The following is a 19,047-nucleotide window of genomic DNA, read 5'->3' as shown; positions in this document are numbered from 1 at the left end:
TTTTCACTGTAAATCCGAGTTGGAGCTAGTACCTCCCCATATATATGTATGCAGTGGAGTTGGCAACTGAAGAGAAACTTTGTGTTCCCAACAATCTAGGTGAAGGACGGCTTTCACACACACTTATCTTTCAGAACTGAGCATGTGGAGAGACGTTCTTTCATCTAGCAAAATGGGAACGGTTTGCAGGAGAAACTTTTACTCTGGTTTCTCGGTCTGTTTCCTAGTGCCGGTTTGAAGTTCCTGCAGTTTTCACTGTAAAAACCAAGTTGGAGCTTGTACCTCCCCATATATATGTATGGAGTGGAGTTGGCAACTGAAGAGAAACTTTGTGTTCCCAACAAGCTAGGTTAAGTTCGGCTTCCACACACACTTATCTCTCAGAACTGAGCATGTGGAGAGACGTTCGTTCATCTAGCACAAATGGAACGGGTTGCAGTAGAAACTTTTACTCTAGTTTCTCGGTCTGTTTCCTAGTGCCGGTTTGAAGTTCCTGCTGTTTTCACTGTAAAACCGTGTTGGAGCTAGTACCTCCCCATATATATGTATGCAGTGGAGTTTGCAACTGAAGAGAAACTTTGTGTTCCCAACAAGCTAGGTGAAGGACGGCTTTCACACACACATATCTCTCAGAACTGAGCATGTCGAGAGACGTTCTTTCATCTAGCAAAAAGGGAACGGGTTGCAGGAGAAACTTTTACTCTGGTTTCTCAGTCTGTTTCCTAGTGCCGGTTTGAAGTTCCTGCAGTTTTCACAGTAAAACCGTGTTGGAGCTAGTACCTCTCCATATATATGTATGGAGAGGAGTTTGCAACTGAAGAGAAACTTTGTTTTCCCAACAAGATAGGTGAAGGACGGCTTACACACACAATTAACCTTCAGAACTGAGCATGTGGAGAGACGTTCGTTCATCTAGCACAAAGGGAACGGGTTGCAGGAGAAACATTTACTCTGGTTTCTCGGTCAGTTTCCTAGTGCCGGTTTGAAGTTCCTGCATTTTTCACTGTAAAACAGAGTTGGAGCTAGTACCTCCCCATATATATGTATGGAGTGGAGTTTGCAACTGAAGAGAAACTTTGTGTTCCCAACAAGCTAGGTGAAGAACGGCTTTCACACACACTTATCTCTCAGAACTGAGCATGTGGAGAGACGTTCGTTCATCTAGCACAAATTGAACCGTTTGCAGGGAAACTTTAACTCTGGTTTCTCAGTGTGTTTCCTAGTGCCGGTTTGAAGTTCCTGCAGTTTTCACTGTAAAACCGAGTTGGAGCTAGTACCTGCCCATATATATGTATGGAGTGGAGTTTGCAACTGAAGAGAAACTTTGTGTTCCCAAAACGCTAGGTGAAGTACGGCTTTCACACACACTTATCTCTCAGAACTGAGCATGTGGAAAGACGTTCGTTCATCTAGCACAAAGGGAACGGGTTGCAGGAGAAACTTTTACTCTGGTTTCTCTGTCTGTTTCCTTGTGCCGGTTTGAAGTTCCTGCAGTTTTCACTGTAAATCCGAGTTGGAGCTAGTACCTCCCCATATATATGTATGCAGTGGATTTGGCAACTGAAGAGAAACTTTGTGTTCCCAACAATCTAGGTGAAGGACGGCTTTCACACACACTTATCTTTCAGAACTGAGCATGTGGAGAGACGTTCTTTCATCTAGCACAATGGGAACGGTTTGCAGGAGAAACTTTTACTCTGGTTTCTCGGTCTGTTTCCTAGTGCCGGTTTGAAGTTCCTGCAGTTTTCACTGTAAAAACCAAGTTGGAGCTTGTACCTCCCCATATATATGTATGGAGTGGAGTTGGCAACTGAAGAGAAACTTTGTGTTCCCAACAAGCTAGGTTAAGTTCGGCTTCCACACACACTTATCTCTCAGAACTGAGCATGTGGAGAGACGTTCGTTCATCTAGCACAAATGGAACGGGTTGCAGTAGAAACTTTTACTCTAGTTTCTCGGTCTGTTTCCTAGTGCCGGTTTGAAGTTCCTGCAGTTTTCACTGTAAAACCGAGTTGGAGCTAGTACCTCCCCATATATATGTATGGAGTGGAGTTTGCAACTGAAGAGAAACTTTGTGTTCCCAACAAGCTAGGTGAAGGACGGCTTTCACACACACATATCTCTCAGAACTGAGCATGTCGAGAGACGTTCGTTCATCTAGCAAAAAGGGAACGGGTTGCAGGAGAAACTTTTACTCTGGTTTCTCAGTCTGTTTCCTAGTGCCGGTTTGAAGTTCCTGCAGTTTTCACAGTAAAACAGTGTTGGAGCTAGTACCTCCCCATATATATGTATGGAGAGGAGTTTGCAACTGAAGAGAAACTTTGTTTTCCCAACAATCTAGGTGAAGTACGGCTTACACACACAATTATCCTTCAGAACTGAGCATGTGGAGAGACGTTCGTTCATCTAGCACAAAGGAACGGGTTGCAGGAGGAACTTTTACTCTGGTTTCTCAGTCTGTTTCCTAGTGCCTGTTTGAAGTTCCTGCAGTTTTCACAGTAAAACCGAGTTGGAGCTAGTACTTCCCCATATATATGAATGGAGTGGAGTTTGCAACTGTAGAGAAACTTTGTGTTCCCAACAAGCTAGGTGAAGGACGGCTTTCACACACACTTATCTCTCAGAACTGAGCATGTGGAGAGACGTTCGTTCATCTAGCAAAAAGGGAACGGTTTGCAGGTGAAACTTTTACTCTGGTTTCTCAGTCTGTTTCCTAGTGCCGGTTTGAAGTTCCTGCAGTTTTCACTGTAAAACCGAGTTGGAGCTAGTACCTCCCCATATATATGTATGCAGTGGAATTTGCAACTGAAGAGAAACTTTGTGTTCCCAACAAGCTAGGTGAAGTTCGCCTTCCACACACAATTGTCTCTCAGAACTGAGCATGTGGAGAGACGTTCGTTCATCTAACACAAAGGGAACGAGTTCCATGAGCAACTTTTACTCTGGTTTCTCGGTCTGTTTCCTAGTGCCGGTTTGAAGTTCCTGCAGTTTTCACTGTAAAACAGAGTTGGAGCTAGTAAATCCCCATATATATGTATGGAGTGGATTTTGCAACTGAAGCGAAACTTTGTGTTCCCAAAACGCTAGGTGAAGTACGGCTTTCACACACACTTATCTCTCAGAACTGAGCATGTGGAAAGACGTTCGTTCATCTAGCACAAAGGGAACGGGTTGCAGGAGAAACTTTTACTCTGGTTTCTCTGTCTGTTTCCTTGTGCCGGTTTGAAGTTCCTGCAGTTTTCACTGTAAATCCGAGTTGGAGCTAGTACCTCCCCATATATATGTATGCAGTGGAGTTGGCAACTGAAGAGAAACTTTGTGTTCCCAACAATCAAGGTGAAGGACGGCTTTCACACACACTTATCTTTCAGAACTGAGCATGTGGAGAGACGTTCTTTCATCTAGCACAATGGGAACGGTTTGCAGGAGAAACTTTTACTCTGGTTTCTCGGTCTATTTCCTAGTGCCGGTTTGAAGTTCCTGCAGTTTTCACTGTAAAAACCAAGTTGGAGCTTGTACCTCCCCATATATATGTATGGAGTGGAGTTGGCAACTGAAGAGAAACTTTGTGTTCCCAACAAGCTAGGTTAAGTTCGGCTTCCACACACACTTATCTCTCAGAAATGAGCATGTGGAGAGACGTTCGTTCATCTAGCACAAATGGAACGGGTTGCAGTAGAAACTTTTACTCTAGTTTCTCGGTCTGTTTCCTAGTGCCGGTTTGAAGTTCCTGCAGTTTTCACTGTAAAACCGAGTTGGAGCTAGTACCTCCCCATATATATGTATGGAGTGGAGTTTGCAACTGAAGAGAAACTTTGTGTTCCCAACAAGCTAGGTGAAGGACGGCTTTCACACACACATATCTCTCAGAACTGAGCATGTCGAGAGACGTTCGTTCATCTAGCAAAAAGGGAACGGGTTGCAGGAGAAACTTTTACTCTGGTTTCTCAGTCTGTTTCCTAGTGCCGGTTTGAAGTTCCTGCAGTTTTCACAGTAAAACCGTGTTGGATCTAGTACCTCCCCATATATATGTATGGAGAGGAGTTTGCAACTGAAGAGAAACTTTGTTTTCCCAACAATCTAGGTGAAGTACGGCTTACACACACAATTATCCTTCAGAACTGAGCATGTGGAGAGACGTTCGTTCATCTAGCACAAAGGGAACGGGTTGCAGGAGAAACTTTTACTCTGGTTTCTCGGTCAGTTTCCTAGTGCCGGTTTGAAGTTCCTGCATTTTTCACTGTAAAACAGAGTTGGAGCTAGTACCTCCCCATATATATGTAAGGAGGGGAGTTTGCAACTGAAGAGAAACTTTGTGTTCCCAACAAGCTAGGTGAAGAACGGCTTTCACACACACTTATCTCTCAGAACTGAGCATGTGGAGAGACGTTCGTTCATCTAGCACAAATTGAACCGGTTGCAGGGAAACTTTTACTCTGGTTTCTCAGTGTGTTTCCTAGTGCCGGTTTGAAGTTCCTGCAGTTTTCACTGTAAAACCGAGTTGGAGCTAGTACCTGCCCATATATATGTATGGAGTGGAGTTTGCAACTGAAGAGAAACTTTGTGTTCCCAACAAGCTAGGTGAAGGACGGCTTTCACAGAAACTTATCTCTCAGAACTGAGCATGTGGAGAGACGTTCGTTCATCTAGCACAAAGGGAACGGGTTGCAGGAGGAACTTTTACTCTGGTTTCTCAGTCTGTTTCCTAGTGCCGGTTTGAAGTTCCTGCAGTTTTCACTGTAAAACCGAGTTGGAGGTAGTACCTCCCCATATATATGTATGGAGTGGAGTTTGCAACTGAAGAAAAACTTTGTGTTCCCAACAAGCTAGGTGAAGGACGGCTTTCACACACACGTATCTCTCAGAACTGAGCATGTGGGAGACGTTCGTTCATCTAGCACAAAGGGAACGGGTTGCAGGGGAAACTTTTACTCTGGTTTCTCAGTCTGTTTCCTAGTGCTGGTTTGAAGTTCCTGCAGTTTTCACTGTAAACCTAGATGGAGCTAGTACCTCCCCATATATATGTATGGAGTGGAGTTTGCAACTGAAGAGAAACTTTGTGTTCCCAACAAGCTAGGTGAAGGACGGCTTTCACACACACTTATCTCTCAGAACTGAGCATGTGGAGAGACGTCCGTTCATCTAGCACAAAGGAACGGGTTGCAGGAGAAACTTTTACTCTGGTTTCTCAGTCTGTTTCCTAGTGCCGGTTTGAAGTTCCTGCAGTTTTCACTGCAAAACCGAGTTGGAGCTAGTACCTCCCCATATATATGTATGGAGTGGAGTTTGCCACTGAATAGAAAATTTGTGTTCCCAACAAGCTAGTTGGAGGACGGCTTTCACACACACTTATCTCTCAGAACTGAGCATGTGGAGAGACGTTCGTTCATCTAGCACAAAGGAACGGGTTGCAGGAGAAACTTTTACTCTGGTTTCTCAGTCTGTTTCCTAGTGCCTGTTTGAAGTTCCTGCAGTTTTCACAGTAAAACCGAGTTGGAGCTAGTACTTCCCCATATATATGAATGGAGTGGAGTTTGCAACTGTAGAGAAACTTTGTGTTCCAAAAAGCTAGGTGAAGGACGGCTTTCACACACACTTATCTCTCAGAACTGAGCATGTGGAGAGACGTTCGTTCATCTAGCAAAAAGGGAACGGTTTGCAGGTGAAACTTTTACTCTGGTTTCTCAGTCTGTTTCCTAGTGCCGGTTTGAAGTTCCTGCAGTTTTCACTGTAAAACCGAGTTGGAGCTATTACCTCCCCATATATATGTATGCAGTGGAATTTGCAACTGAAGAGAAACTTTGTGTTCCCAACAAGCTAGGTGAAGTTCGCCTTCCACACACAATTGTCTCTCAGAACTGAGCATGTGGAGAGACGTTCGTTCATCTAGCACAAAAGGAACGGGTTGCAGGAGAAACTTTTACTCTGGTTTCTCGGTCTTTTTCCTAGTGCCGGTTTGAAGTTCCTGCAGTTTTCACTGTAAAACCGTGTTGGAGCTAGTACCTCCCCATATATATTTATGCAGTGGAGTTTGCAACTGATGAGAAACTTTGTGTTCCCAACAAGCTAGTTGAAGTACGGCTTTCACACACACTTATCTCTCAGAACTGAGCATGTGGAGAGACTTTCGTTCATCTAACACAAAGGGAACGAGTTCCATGAGCAACTTTTACTCTGGTTTCTCGGTCTGTTTCCTAGTGCCGGTTTGAAGTTCCTGCAGTTTTCACTGTAAAACAGAGTTGGAGCTAGTAAATCCCCATATATATGTATGGAGTGGATTTTGCAACTGAAGCGAAACTTTGTGTTCCCAAAACGCTAGGTGAAGTACGGCTTTCACACACACTTATCTCTCAGAACTGAGCATGTCGAGAGACGTTCGTTCATCTAGCAAAAAGGGAACGGGTTGCAGGAGAAACTTTTACTCTGGTTTCTCAGTCTGTTTCCTAGTGCCGGTTTGAAGTTCCTGCAGTTTTCACAGTAAAACCGTGTTGGATCTAGTACCTCCCCATATATATGTATGGAGAGGAGTTTGCAACTGAAGAGAAACTTTGTTTTCCCAACAATCTAGGTGAAGTACGGCTTACACACACAATTATCCTTCAGAACTGAGCATGTGGAGAGACGTTCGTTCATCTAGCACAAAGGGAACGGGTTGCAGGAGAAACTTTTACTCTGGTTTCTCGGTCAGTTTCCTAGTGCCGGTTTGAAGTTCCTGCATTTTTCACTGTAAAACAGAGTTGGAGCTAGTACCTCCCCATATATATGTAAGGAGGGGAGTTTGCAACTGAAGAGAAACTTTGTGTTCCCAACAAGCTAGGTGAAGAACGGCTTTCACACACACTTATCTCTCAGAACTGAGCATGTGGAGAGACGTTCGTTCATCTAGCACAAATTGAACCGGTTGCAGGGAAACTTTTACTCTGGTTTCTCAGTGTGTTTCCTAGTGCCGGTTTGAAGTTCCTGCAGTTTTCACTGTAAAACCGAGTTGGAGCTAGTACCTGCCCATATATATGTATGGAGTGGAGTTTGCAACTGAAGAGAAACTTTGTGTTCCCAACAAGCTAGGTGAAGGACGGCTTTCACAGAAACTTATCTCTCAGAACTGAGCATGTGGAGAGACGTTCGTTCATCTAGCACAAAGGGAACGGGTTGCAGGAGGAACTTTTACTCTGGTTTCTCAGTCTGTTTCCTAGTGCCGGTTTGAAGTTCCTGCAGTTTTCACTGTAAAACCGAGTTGGAGGTAGTACCTCCCCATATATATGTATGGAGTGGAGTTTGCAACTGAAGAAAAACTTTGTGTTCCCAACAAGCTAGGTGAAGGACGGCTTTCACACACACGTATCTCTCAGAACTGAGCATGTGGGAGACGTTCGTTCATCTAGCACAAAGGGAACGGGTTGCAGGGGAAACTTTTACTCTGGTTTCTCAGTCTGTTTCCTAGTGCTGGTTTGAAGTTCCTGCAGTTTTCACTGTAAACCTAGATGGAGCTAGTACCTCCCCATATATATGTATGGAGTGGAGTTTGCAACTGAAGAGAAACTTTGTGTTCCCAACAAGCTAGGTGAAGGACGGCTTTCACACACACTTATCTCTCAGAACTGAGCATGTGGAGAGACGTCCGTTCATCTAGCACAAAGGAACGGGTTGCAGGAGAAACTTTTACTCTGGTTTCTCAGTCTGTTTCCTAGTGCCGGTTTGAAGTTCCTGCAGTTTTCACTGCAAAACCGAGTTGGAGCTAGTACCTCCCCATATATATGTATGGAGTGGAGTTTGCCACTGAATAGAAAATTTGTGTTCCCAACAAGCTAGTTGGAGGACGGCTTTCACACACACTTATCTCTCAGAACTGAGCATGTGGAGAGACGTTCGTTCATCTAGCACAAAGGAACGGGTTGCAGGAGAAACTTTTACTCTGGTTTCTCAGTCTGTTTCCTAGTGCCTGTTTGAAGTTCCTGCAGTTTTCACAGTAAAACCGAGTTGGAGCTAGTACTTCCCCATATATATGAATGGAGTGGAGTTTGCAACTGTAGAGAAACTTTGTGTTCCAAAAAGCTAGGTGAAGGACGGCTTTCACACACACTTATCTCTCAGAACTGAGCATGTGGAGAGACGTTCGTTCATCTAGCAAAAAGGGAACGGTTTGCAGGTGAAACTTTTACTCTGGTTTCTCAGTCTGTTTCCTAGTGCCGGTTTGAAGTTCCTGCAGTTTTCACTGTAAAACCGAGTTGGAGCTATTACCTCCCCATATATATGTATGCAGTGGAATTTGCAACTGAAGAGAAACTTTGTGTTCCCAACAAGCTAGGTGAAGTTCGCCTTCCACACACAATTGTCTCTCAGAACTGAGCATGTGGAGAGACGTTCGTTCATCTAGCACAAAAGGAACGGGTTGCAGGAGAAACTTTTACTCTGGTTTCTCGGTCTTTTTCCTAGTGCCGGTTTGAAGTTCCTGCAGTTTTCACTGTAAAACCGTGTTGGAGCTAGTACCTCCCCATATATATTTATGCAGTGGAGTTTGCAACTGATGAGAAACTTTGTGTTCCCAACAAGCTAGTTGAAGTACGGCTTTCACACACACTTATCTCTCAGAACTGAGCATGTGGAGAGACTTTCGTTCATCTAACACAAAGGGAACGAGTTCCATGAGCAACTTTTACTCTGGTTTCTCGGTCTGTTTCCTAGTGCCGGTTTGAAGTTCCTGCAGTTTTCACTGTAAAACAGAGTTGGAGCTAGTAAATCCCCATATATATGTATGGAGTGGATTTTGCAACTGAAGCGAAACTTTGTGTTCCCAAAACGCTAGGTGAAGTACGGCTTTCACACACACTTATCTCTCAGAACTGAGCATGTGGAAAGACGTTCGTTCATCTAGCACAAAGGGAACGGGTTGCAGGAGAAACTTTTACTCTGGTTTCTCTGTCTGTTTCCTTGTGCCGGTTTGAAATTCCTGCAGTTTTCACTGTAAATCCGAGTTGGAGCTAGTACCTCCCCATATATATGTATGCAGTGGAGTTGGCAACTGAAGAGAAACTTTGTGTTCCCAACAATCTAGGTGAAGGACGGCTTTCACACACACTTATCTTTCAGAACTGAGCATGTGGAGAGACGTTCTTTCATCTAGCACAAAGGGAACGGGTTGCAGGAGAAACTTTTACTCTGGTTTCTCGGTCAGTTTCCTAGTGCCGGTTTGAAGTTCCTGCATTTTTCACTGTAAAACAGAGTTGGAGCTAGTACCTCCCCATATATATGTATGGAGGGGAGTTTGCAACTGAAGAGAAACTTTGTGTTCCCAACAAGCTAGGTGAAGAACGGCTTTCACACACACTTATCTCTCAGAACTGAGCATGTGGAGAGACGTTCGTTCATCTAGCACAAATAGAACCGGTTGCAGGGAAACTTTTACTCTGGTTTCTCAGTGTGTTTCCTAGTGCCGGTTTGAAGTTCCTGCAGTTTTCACTGTAAAACCGAGTTGAAGCTATTACCTCCCCATATATATGTATGCAGTGGAATTTGCAACTGAAGAGAAACTTTGTGTTCCCAACAAGCTAGGTGAAGTTCGCCTTCCACACACAATTGTCTCTCAGAACTGAGCATGTGGAGAGACGTTCGTTCATCTAGCACAAAAGGAACGGGTTGCAGGAGAAACTTTTACTCTGGTTTCTCGGTCTTTTTCCTAGTGCCGGTTTGAAGTTCCTGCAGTTTTCACTGTAAAACCGTGTTGGAGCTAGTACCTCCCCATATATATTTATGCAGTGGAGTTTGCAACTGATGAGAAACTTTGTGTTCCCAACAAGCTAGTTGAAGTACGGCTTTCACACACACTTATCTCTCAGAACTGAGCATGTGGAGAGACTTTCGTTCATCTAACACAAAGGGAACGAGTTCCATGAGCAACTTTTACTCTGGTTTCTCGGTCTGTTTCCTAGTGCCGGTTTGAAGTTCCTGCAGTTTTCACTGTAAAACAGAGTTGGAGCTAGTAAATCCCCATATATATGTATGGAGTGGATTTTGCAACTGAAGCGAAACTTTGTGTTCCCAAAACGCTAGGTGAAGTACGGCTTTCACACACACTTATCTCTCAGAACTGAGCATGTGGAAAGACGTTCGTTCATCTAGCACAAAGGGAACGGGTTGCAGGAGAAACTTTTACTCTGGTTTCTCTGTCTGTTTCCTTGTGCCGGTTTGAAGTTCCTGCAGTTTTCACTGTAAATCCGAGTTGGAGCTAGTACCTCCCCATATATATGTATGCAGTGGAGTTGGCAACTGAAGAGAAACTTTGTGTTCCCAACAATCTAGGTGAAGGACGGCTTTCACACACACTTATCTTTCAGAACTGAGCATGTGGAGAGACGTTCTTTCATCTAGCACAAAGGGAACGGGTTGCAGGAGAAACTTTTACTCTGGTTTCTCGGTCAGTTTCCTAGTGCCGGTTTGAAGTTCCTGCATTTTTCACTGTAAAACAGAGTTGGAGCTAGTACCTCCCCATATATATGTATGGAGGGGAGTTTGCAACTGAAGAGAAACTTTGTGTTCCCAACAAGCTAGGTGAAGAACGGCTTTCACACACACTTATCTCTCAGAACTGAGCATGTGGAGAGACGTTCGTTCATCTAGCACAAATTGAACCGGTTGCAGTGAAACTTTTACTCTGGTTTCTCAGTGTGTTTCCTAGTGCCGTTTTGAAGTTCCTGCAGTTTTCACTGTAAAACCGAGTGGGAGCTAGTACCTGCCCATATATATTTATGGAGTGGATTTTGCAACTGAAGAGAAACTTTGTGTTCCCAACAAGCTAGGTGAAGGACGGCTTTCACAGAAACTTATCTCTCAGAACTGAGCATGTGGAGAGACGTTCGTTCATCTAGCACAAAGGGAACGGGTTGCAGGAGGAACTTTTACTCTGGTTTCTCAGTCTGTTTCCTAGTGCCAGTTTGAAGTTCCTGCAGTTTTCACTGTAAAACCGAGTTGGAGCTAGTACCTCCCCATATAAATGTATGGAGTGGAGTTTGCAACTGAAGAGAAACTTTGTGTTCCCAAAAAGCTAGGTGAAGGACGGCATACACACACACTTATCTCTCAGAACTGAGCATGTGGATAGACTTTCGTTCATCTAGCACAAATGGAACGGGTTGCAGGAGAAACTTTTACTCTGGTTTCTCAGTGAGTTTCCTAGTGCCGGTTTGAAGTTCCTGCAGTTTTCACTGTAAAACCGAGTTGGAGCTTGTACTTCCCCATATATATGTACGGAGTGGAGTTTGCAACTGAAGAGAAACTTTGTGTTCCCAACAAGCTAGGTGAAGGGCGGCTTTCACACACACTTATCTCTCAGAACTGAGCATGTGGAGAGACGTTCGTTCATCTAGCACAAAGGGAACGGGTTGCAGGAGAAACTTTTACTCTGGTTTCTCGGTCTGTTTCCTAGTGCCGGTTTGAAGTTCCTGCAGTTTTCACTGTAAAACCGAGTTGGAGCTTGTACCTCCCCATATATATGTATGGAGTGGAGTTTGCAACTGAAGAGAAACTTTGTGTTCCCAACAAGCTAGCTGAAGGACGGCTTTCACACACACTTATCTCTCAGAACTGAGCATGTGGAGAGACGTTCGTTCATCTAGCACAAATGGAACGGGTTGCAGGAGAAACTATTACTCTGGTTTCTCGGTCTGTTTCCTAGTGCCGGTTTGAAGTTCCTGCAGTATTCACTGTAAAACCGAGTTGGAGCTTGTACCTCCCCATATGTATGTATGGAGTGGAGTTGGCAAGTGAAGAAAAACTTTGTGTTCCCAACAAGATAGGTGAAGGGCGGCTTCCACACACAGTTATCTCTCAGAACTGAGCATGTGGAGTGACGTTCGTTCATCTAGCACAAATGGAACGGGTTGCAGGAGAAACTTTTACTCTGGTTTCTCGGTCTGTTTCCTAGTGCCGGTTTGAAGTTCCTGCAGTTTTCACTGTAAAACCGAGTTGGAGCTAGTACCTCCCCATATATATGTATGGATTGGAGTTTGCAACTGAAGAGAAACTTTTTTGTTCCCAACAAGCTAGGTGAAGGACGGCTTCCACACACACTTATCTCTCAGAACTGAGCATGTGGAGAGACGTTCGTTCATTTAGCACAAATGGAACGGGTTGCAGGAGAAACTTGTACTCTGGTTTCTCGGTCTGTTTCCTAGTGCCGGTTTGAAGTTCCTGCAGTTTTCACTGTAAAACCGATTTGGAGCTAGTACCTCCCCATATATATGTATGGAGTGGAGTTTGCAACTGAAGAGAAACTTTGTGTTCCCAACAAGCTAGGTGAAGGACGGCTTTCACACAAACTTTTCTCTCAGAACTGAGCATGTGGAGAGACGTTCGTTCATTTAGCACAAATGGAACGGGTTGCAGGATAAACTTTTACTCTGGGTTCTCGGTCTGTTTCCTAGTGCCGGTTTGAAGTTCCTGCAGTTTTCACTGTAAAACCGATTTGGAGCTAGTACCTCCCCATATATATGTATGGATTGGAGTTTGCAACTGAAGAGAAACTTTGTGTTCCCAACAAGCTAGGTGAAGGACCGCTTCCACACACACTTATCTCTCAGAACTGAGCATGTGGAGAGACGTTCGTTCATTTAGCACAAATGGAACGGGTTGCAGGAGGAACTTGTACTCTGGTTTCTCGGTCTGTTTCCTAGTGCCGGTTTGAAGTTCCTGCAGTTTTCACTGTAAAACCGAGTTGGAGCTAGTACCTCCCCATATATATGTATGGAGTGGAGATTGCAACTGAAGAGAAACTTAGTTTTCCCAACAATCTAGGTGAAGTACGGCTTACACACACAATTATCTTTCAGAATTGAGCATGTGGAGAGACGTTAGTTCATCTAGCACAAAGGGAACGGGTTGCAGGAGAAACTTTTACTCTAGTTTCTCGGTCTGTTTCCTAGTGCCGGTTTGAAGTTCCTGCATTTTTCACTGTAAAACAGAGTTGGAGATAGTACCTCCCCATATATAAGTATGGAGTGGAGTTTGCAACTGAAGAGAAACTTTGTGTTCCCAACAAGCTAGGTGAAGTACGGCTTTCACACACACTTATCTCTCAGAACTGAGCATGTGGAGAGACGTTCGTTCATCTAGCACAAATTGAACCGGTTGCAGGGAAAACTTTTACTCTGGTTTCTCAGTCTGTTTCCTAGTGCCAGATTGAAGTTCCTGCAGTTTTCACTGTAAAACCGAGTTGGAGTTAGTACCTGCCCATATATATGTATGGAGTGGAGTTTGCAACTGAAGAGAAACTTTGTGGTCCCAACAAGATATGTGAAGGACGGCTTTCACAGAAACTTATCTCTCAGAACTGAGCATGTGGAGAGACGTTCGTTCATCTAGCACAAATGGAACGGGTTGCAGGAGGAACTTTTACTCTGGTTTCTCAGTCTGTTTCCTAGTGCCAGTTTGAAGTTCCTGCAGTTTTCACTGTAAAACAGAGATGGAGCTAGTACCTCCCCATATAAATGTATGGAGTGGAGTTTGCAACTGAAGAGAAACTTTGTGTTCCCAACAATCTAGGTGAAGGACTTCTTACACACACACTTATCTCTCAGAACTGAGCATGTGGAGAGACGTTCGTTCATCTAGCACTAATGGAACGGGTTGCAGGAGAAACTTTTACTCTGGTTTCTCAGTCTGTTTCCTAGTGCCGGTTTGAAGTTCCTGCAGTTTTCACTGTAAAACCGAGTTGGAGCTTGTACCTCCCCATATATATGTATGGAGTGGAGTTTGCAACTGAAGAAAAACTTTGTGTTCCCAACAAGCTAGCTGAAGGACGGATTTCACACACACTTATCTCTCAGAACTGAGCATGTGGAGAGACGTTCGTTCATCTAGCACAATGGGAAAGGGTTGCAGGAGAAACTTTTACTCTGGTTTCTCGGTATGTTTCCTAGTGCCGGTTTGAAATTCCTGCAGTTTTCACTGTAAAACCGAGTTGGAGCTTGTACCTCCCCATATATATGTATGGAGTGGAGTTTGCAACTGAAGGGAAACTATGTGTTCCCAACAAGCTAGGTGAAGTACGGCTTTCACACACACTATTCTCTCAGAACTGAGCATGTGGAGAGACGTTCGTTCATCTAGCACAAAGAGAACGGGTTGCAGGAGAAACTTTTACTCTGGTTTCTCGGTCTGTTTCCTAGTGCCGGTTTGAAGTTCTTGCAGTTTTCACTGTAAAAGCGAGTTGGAGCTAGTACTTCCCCATATATATGTACGGAGTCGAGTTTGCAACTGAAGAGAAACTTTGTGTTCCCAACAAGCTAGGTGAAGGACGGCATTCACACACACATATCTCTCAGAACTGAGCATGTGGAGAGACGTTCGTTCATCTAGCACAAAGGGAAAGGTTTGCAGGAGAAACTTTTACTCTGGTTTCTCAGTCTGTTTCCAAGTGCCGGTTTGAAGTTCCTGCTGTTTTCACTGTAAAACCGAGTTGGAGCTTGTACCTCCCCATATATATGTATGGAGTGTAGTTTGCAACTGAAGAGAAACTTTGTGTTCCCAACAAGCTAGCTGAAGAACGGTTTTCACACACACTTATCTCTCAGAACTGAGCATGTTGAGAGACGTTCGTTCATCTAGCACAAAGGGAACGTGTTGAAGGAGAAACTTTTACTCTGGTTTCTCAGTCTGTTTCCTAGTGCCGGTTTGAAGTTCCTGCAGTTTTCACTGTAAAACCGAGTTGGAGCTAGTGCCTCCACATATATATGTATGGAGTGGGGTTTGCAAGTGAAGAGAAACTTTGTGTTCCCAACAAGCTAGGTGAAGGACGGCTTTCACACACACTTATCTCTCAGAACTGAGCATGTGGAGGGACGTTCGTTCATCTAGCACAAAGGGAACGGGTTGCAGTAGAAACTTTTACTCTGGTTTCTCAGTCTGTTTCCTAGTGCCGGTTTGAAGTTCCTGCAGTTTTCACTATAAAACCGAGTTGGAGCTAGTACCTCCCCATATATATGTATGGAGTGGAGTTTGCAACTGAAGAGAAACTTTGTGTTCCCTACAAGCTAGCTTAAGGACGGCTTCACACACACTTATCTCTCAGAACTGAGCATGTGGAGAGACGTTCGTTCATCTAGCACAAACGAACGTGTTGCCGGAGAAACTTTTACTCTGGTTTCTCGGTCTGTTTCCTAGAGCTGGTTTGAAGTTCCTGCAGTTTTCCCTGTAAAACCGAGTTGGATCTAGTACCTCCCCATATATATGTATGGAGTGGAGATTGCAACTGAAGAGAAGCTTTGTGTTCCCAACAAGCTATTTGAAGGACGGCTTTCACACACACTTATCTCTGAGAACTGAGCATGTGGAGAGACGTTCTTTCATCTAGCACAAAGGGAACGGGTTGCAGGGGAAACTTTTACTCTGGTTTCTCAGTCTGTTTCCTAGTGCCGGTTTGAAGTTCCTGCAGTTTTCACTGTAAAACAGAGTTGGAGCTAGTACCTCCCCATATATATGTATGGATTGGAGTTTGCAACTGAAGAGAAAATTTGTGTTCCCAACAAGCTAGGTGAAGGACGGCTTTCACACACACTTATCTCTCAGAACTGAGCATGTGGAGAGACGTTCGTTCATCTAGCACATAGGAACGGGTTGCAGGAGAAACATTTACTCTGGTTTCTCAGTCTGTTTCCTAGTGCCGGTTTGAAGTTCCTGCAGTTTTCACTGTAAAACCGAGTTGGAGCTAGTACCTCCCCATATATATGTATGGAGTGGAGTTTGCAACTGAAGAGAATTTTTGTGTTCCCAACAAGCTAGGTAAAGGACGGCTTTCACACACACTTATCTCTCAGAACTGAGCATGTGGAGGGACGTTCGTTCATCTAGCACAAAGGGAACGGGTTGCAGTAGAAACTTTTACTCTGGTTTCTCAGTCTGTTTCCTAGTGCCGGTTTGAAGTTCCTGCAGTTTTCACTATAAAAAAGAGTTGGAGCTAGTACCTCCCCATATATATGTATGGAGTGGAGTTTGCAACTGAAGAGAAACTTTGTGTTCCCAACAAGCTAGGTGAAGGACGGCATTCACACACACATATCTCTCAGAACTGAGCATGTGGAGAGACGTTCGTTCATCTAGCACAAAGGGAAAGGTTTGCAGGAGAAACTTTTACTCTGGTTTCTCAGTCTGTTTCCAAGTGCCGGTTTGAAGTTCCTGCTGTTTTCACTGTAAAACCGAGTTGGAGCTTGTACCTCCCCATATATATGTATGGAGTGTAGTTTGCAACTGAAGAGAAACTTTGTGTTCCCAACAAGCTAGCTGAAGAACGGTTTTCACACACACTTATCTCTCAGAACTGAGCATGTTGAGAGACGTTCGTTCATCTAGCACAAAGGGAACGTGTTGAAGGAGAAACTTTTACTCTGGTTTCTCAGTCTGTTTCCTAGTGCCGGTTTGAAGTTCCTGCAGTTTTCACTGTAAAACCGAGTTGGAGCTAGTGCCTCCACATATATATGTATGGAGTGGGGTTTGCAAGTGAAGAGAAACTTTGTGTTCCCAACAAGCTAGGTGAAGGACGGCTTTCACACACACTTATCTCTCAGAACTGAGCATGTGGAGGGACGTTCGTTCATCTAGCACAAAGGGAACGGGTTGCAGTAGAAACTTTTACTCTGGTTTCTCAGTCTGTTTCCTAGTGCCGGTTTGAAGTTCCTGCAGTTTTCACTATAAAACCGAGTTGGAGCTAGTACCTCCCCATATATATGTATGGAGTGGAGTTTGCAACTGAAGAGAAACTTTGTGTTCCCTACAAGCTAGCTTAAGGACGGCTTCACACACACTTATCTCTCAGAACTGAGCATGTGGAGAGACGTTCGTTCATCTAGCACAAACGAACGTGTTGCCGGAGAAACTTTTACTCTGGTTTCTCGGTCTGTTTCCTAGAGCTGGTTTGAAGTTCCTGCAGTTTTCCCTGTAAAACCGAGTTGGATCTAGTACCTCCCCATATATATGTATGGAGTGGAGATTGCAACTGAAGAGAAGCTTTGTGTTCCCAACAAGCTATTTGAAGGACGGCTTTCACACACACTTATCTCTGAGAACTGAGCATGTGGAGAGACGTTCTTTCATCTAGCACAAAGGGAACGGGTTGCAGGGGAAACTTTTACTCTGGTTTCTCAGTCTGTTTCCTAGTGCCGGTTTGAAGTTCCTGCAGTTTTCACTGTAAAACAGAGTTGGAGCTAGTACCTCCCCATATATATGTATGGATTGGAGTTTGCAACTGAAGAGAAAATTTGTGTTCCCAACAAGCTAGGTGAAGGACGGCTTTCACACACACTTATCTCTCAGAACTGAGCATGTGGAGAGACGTTCGTTCATCTAGCACATAGGAACGGGTTGCAGGAGAAACATTTACTCTGGTTTCTCAGTCTGTTTCCTAGTGCCGGTTTGAAGTTCCTGCAGTTTTCACTGTAAAACCGAGTTGGAGCTAGTACCTCCCCATATATATGTATGGAGTGGAGTTTGCAACTGAAGAGAATTTTTGTGTTCCCAACAAGCTAGGTAAAGGACGGCTTTCACACACACTTATCTCTCAGAACTGAGCATGTGGAGGGACGTTCGTTCATCTAGCACAAAGGGAACGGGTTGCAGTAGAAACTTTTACTCTGGTTTCTCAGTCTGTTTCCTAGTGCCGGTTTGAAGTTCCTGCAGTTTTCACTATAAAAAAGAGTTGGAGCTAGTACCTCCCCATATATATGTATGGAGTGGAGTTTGCAACTGAAGAGAAACTTTGTGTTCCCAACAAGCTAGCTTAAGGACGGCTTTCACACACACTTATCTCTCAGAACTGAGCATGTGGAGAGACGTTCGTTCATCTAGCACAAAGGGAACGGTTTGCAGGAGAAACTTTTACTCTGGTTTCTCAGTCTGTTACCTAGTGCCGGTTTGAAGTTCCTGCAGTTTTCACTGTAAAACCGAGTTGGAGCTATTACCTCCCCATATATATGTATGGAGTGGAGTTTGAAACTGAAGAGAAACTTTGTGTTCCCAACAAGCTAGGTGAAGGACAGCTTTCACACACACTTATCTCTGAGAACTGAGCATGTGGAGAGACGTTCGTTCATCTAGCACAAAGGGAAAGGGTTGCAGGAGAAACTTTTACTCTGGTTTCTCAGTCTGTTTCCTAGTGCCGGTTGGAAGTTCCTGCAGTTTTCACTGTAAAACAGAGTTGGAGCTTGTACCTCCCCATAAATATGTATGGAGTGGGGTTTGCAACTGAAGAGAAACTTTGTGTTCCCAACAAGCTAGCTGAAGTACGGTTTTCACACACACTTATCTCTCAGTACTGAGCATGTTGAGAGACATTCGTTCATCTAGCACAAAGGGAACGTGTTGCAGGAGAAACTTTTACTCTGGTTTCTCAGTCTGTTTCCTAGTGCCGGTTTGAAGTTCCTGCAGTTTTCACTGTAAAACCGAGTTGGAGCTAGTACCTCCCCATATAAATGTATGGAGTGGAGTTTGCAACTGAAGAGAAACTTTGTGTTCCCAACAATTTAGGTGAAGGACGGCTTACACACACACTTATCTCTCTGAACTGAGCATGTGGAGAGACGTTCGTTCATCTAGCACAAATGGAACGGGTTGCAGGAGAAACTTTTACTCTGGTTTCTCAGTGTGTTTCCTAGTGCCGGTTTGAAGTTCCTGCACTTTTCACTATAAAACCGAGTTGGAGCTTGTACTTGCCCATATATATGTACGGAGTGGAGTTTGCAACTGAAGAGAAACTTTGTGTTCCCACCAATCTAGTTGAAGTGCGGCTTTCACACACACTTATCTCTCAGAACTGAGCATGTGGAGAGACGTTCGTTCATCTAGCACAAATGGAACGGGTTGCAGGAGAAACTTTTACTCTGGTTTCTCAGTCTGTTTCCTAGTGCCGGTTTGAAGTTCCTGCAGTTTTCACTGTAAAACCGAGATGGAGCTTGTACCTCCCCATATATATGTATGGAGTGGAGTTTGCAACTGAAGAGAAACTTTGTGTTCCCAACAAGCTAGCTGAAGGACGGCTTTCACACACACTTATCTCTCAGAACTGAG

Source organism: Camelus bactrianus, chromosome 31 (genome assembly GCF_048773025.1).
Source record: "Camelus bactrianus isolate YW-2024 breed Bactrian camel chromosome 31, ASM4877302v1, whole genome shotgun sequence".
In the NCBI taxonomy this organism is placed as follows: Eukaryota; Metazoa; Chordata; class Mammalia; order Artiodactyla; family Camelidae; genus Camelus; species Camelus bactrianus.
Note: the sequence above shows the minus strand (reverse complement) of the source record.